This window comes from Daktulosphaira vitifoliae, unplaced genomic scaffold (genome assembly GCF_025091365.1).
Source record: "Daktulosphaira vitifoliae isolate Bord-2020 unplaced genomic scaffold, ASM2509136v1 Scaffold_4, whole genome shotgun sequence".
NCBI classification, from domain to species: domain Eukaryota; kingdom Metazoa; phylum Arthropoda; class Insecta; order Hemiptera; family Phylloxeridae; genus Daktulosphaira; species Daktulosphaira vitifoliae.
The window spans coordinates 11,830,036-11,833,294 of NW_026099575.1; positions in this window are offsets into that span (position 1 = coordinate 11,830,036).

The following is a 3,259-nucleotide window of genomic DNA, read 5'->3' on the forward strand; positions in this document are numbered from 1 at the left end:
CCTTTAAAATAATAATATGTCTATTGTGTATTATTTTATTATATTTAATTAAATTAAATTTTTAAATAGTAAAATAGTTATAATACATTTGTCGTGTGCGAACATAAAAGTCGTTTACCTCACTATTTGCGGATATCCACACACGAGCAGTGTTTTGACGACCTATAGCGTCGTTCGAATAATATTTTGATTACTTGATAACGTTATGATTTGTGCCTGTAGTGTACAATATTTTATTTTTAACATTACAATTAGTCGTTGAGTCATTCTCTGTTGTAGTTTCATATAGTTAGTGTTAACTCCTAATGCTTTTATCGATATCGATTATTAACTTTGGCAGTTATTAGCGTATTAAGTTTCACTTGTTGGTGAGTTAACGACTATAATTTAATTTCTTATCACACATTAGTTATTTGTTTTACACACATCATCAACCAGCTGTATTTTTTTTTGGTGACTTAAACGCTCCTGTTATATTTATTGATAAATTAATTATATATATATATATAAATACTGATTGCTTTGAATTATAACTTTATAATATTGTTGAATTGTTTTCATGACGGAATCCATTTTTTACTAAACTTAGTAGAATCATTCACATATTTTACAAAACTAGACAGGTCATAATGTTGAAAATATGTTAAGCTTTTGTATTTGGAATTTATTAAGGCTTTGAAATGATTTTTAGGATTATTTGTAATTTTTTTCATTGTAAAAAATATAGTGCCTACATTGATTCTCTACTAAATTAAATGAATTTAAATGTATTTAACAATTAATTAAAATCTAAAGCTTCTAACTATGGACATTTACACTACCCTCGTCTGACTATAAAAACCCATTTTTTCCTATTTAAATTAGTTCTTTTAGTAATTTTAAAATACACAAAATATGCAACATTCTACTCAGGGTTCTTACTCTATGGGATTTAGTTTTTTTTTTATTTAATTAGGACTTTTAATAATTCTTTTAAAATTAAACGGAACTTGGAATAAATTTAATGTAAATTGTATTTTGGTGTATCTTTTATTTTAAATTTATTTGTTTATTAAATAATAAATTTTTTATATTTCAATAAAATAATCACGCGACATAAAAACGGTAACACTGAAGATGACTAGCTGCTGATAGTGGCGGTGGTCGCCACAGGCTCAACACAAATATATATATACAAATAGATAAAAAAATAAATAGATACTTTTGTCTCGTTACAGAGTTTTATTTTTTAATATTACAAAAACATACTTGTCACGAATATTAGTCCACAATATACATTATATTCGTGGGCAGCAGAACGGATCAACCGTCTTTTTAGGAGCCGACGAAAATTAGATATTCTTTCTTCAAAAATTAATTATTTGCCAATAACATAAAGGTCAGCACGAAAAATTTGAGTATTAATTTAAAGTTTACCGGTTCTGAATTTATTTATACGTAGCATATTGTATCACTTAAGACCATTTTTTGTAAGTTTGAAGACTCATGTGTCAGTTTTACAAAATATTAGTAACACGAATTATAGGCCTTGGCGTTATTAAACAGCACTTTACAAATTTCTGATTGACTATAAATATATTTGATACTTAGAATACTCCTTACATAATACATTTATTTTATTTATGTATTGAGTGCGTGTACGCACTATAGTTTACTAAGTTAATTCGCATTATAGTGACCATAAACTTAAATTAAATTTTATATAAGCATTTCGACATTCAAAATTTTCAATTTAAAATAAAATCTGATATTGCGTATTTTTTTAATTCGGAGATAAACATTTTTTGAACATACCAGGTTTTTCACGTCCATCTTAATTTAAGATTAGTTATAAATAATGATTGTTTGAAAATTGAATTTAAACGAAATGGTAGAAAAATTTTATATGATTAAGTGATCTTTGATTTTTTTAATGAATGTGAAATGGCATTTATTTTATGATTCCTAAATCCGTTTGTTTGGTAATCGGTATAAACCAATTATCATGTCTCGGAATACTTTAAAGAAAAGTATTAAGAATGACTTAAAAATAAATTATCATTCAAAATAGAAACAGAGAAGTTTAAATATGGTCATATTAATACGATTGCGGATAATTGGTCGATTTTTAANTATTAATACGATTGCGGATAATTGGTCGATTTTTAAGTAAATAATAGATTTATTGTTATTTGTATAGGTACCTAATCAACTTAATAGAAAGTAATATAATATATTTTGTTAGATTGTACATTGGAATAACAGTCACATGGATCAAAGAGGATTTATTAAGAACTACTTCTCTTTTAACACCGAGAAGACTAGAAGTGCACATACATATAATGTAGGTAAGATATATACATATAAGTAAGATCTGTTAAAATTAATATAATTAATAATAAAAAATTATTTCTGTTTGTATTGCTCATATTTTTTAACTTATATACAATAAATCTGAAAGTATTATTTTTTTTATGGATAATATGGAAAATCATTAAAAGAGTCTCGAAAAGGAACATTAATGTAATAGAAGATATGTATTATGACACTTGTAACAGGGTAAAAAGCGTAGGAGGAGTATCAGAAGGTTTTCGGGTAAGAGTAGGAGGAGTGTACCAAGGTTCTGCATTAAGCCCTTACTTATTTTTTATAGTGATGGATGAAATTACTAGAAAAATACAAGGAGAGGTGCCGTGGTGCATGTTGTTGGCCGACGATATGGTGTTAATAGGAGAAAATAGGGAGGAAATTAATCAAAGGCTAGAGGTGTGGAGATCAGATTTTATTAATTTTTATTTTTTTAAAAAAAATTTCTTATTATTATCAGCTCTTTTCTTCAAATTTTAAATACAAATTTAGTTATAAGTTTAAAAAATTGTGAAACTGTTTATGAATTATCAATCAGTTTAGTTAAAATAAAGTGTTCTAGTCAGTAAATACATCCATTAACATTAAAATTTGTAATTGGGCAACTTTTTTACTTATTTTTTTCATTATTGTTTATTATGCAGTGTTTGTATTCGCACAACATAGCTATTTAAACATAAAATTATTTCATAATTAAATAATTATTAAATAAGTTATCATAAACTATTTAAGATTACTTTATATTAATATATACATTTATTTAATAAAATAATATAACAAATCAAAATAACAATAACAATAACAATAAGATTATAAAACGTAAGAAAATGTTTGGAAGTATACAAATGTATCAAAAAAAATATATATATATACATCAATTTAATGTGAATATTAAGAAATTTTCTATGCACAC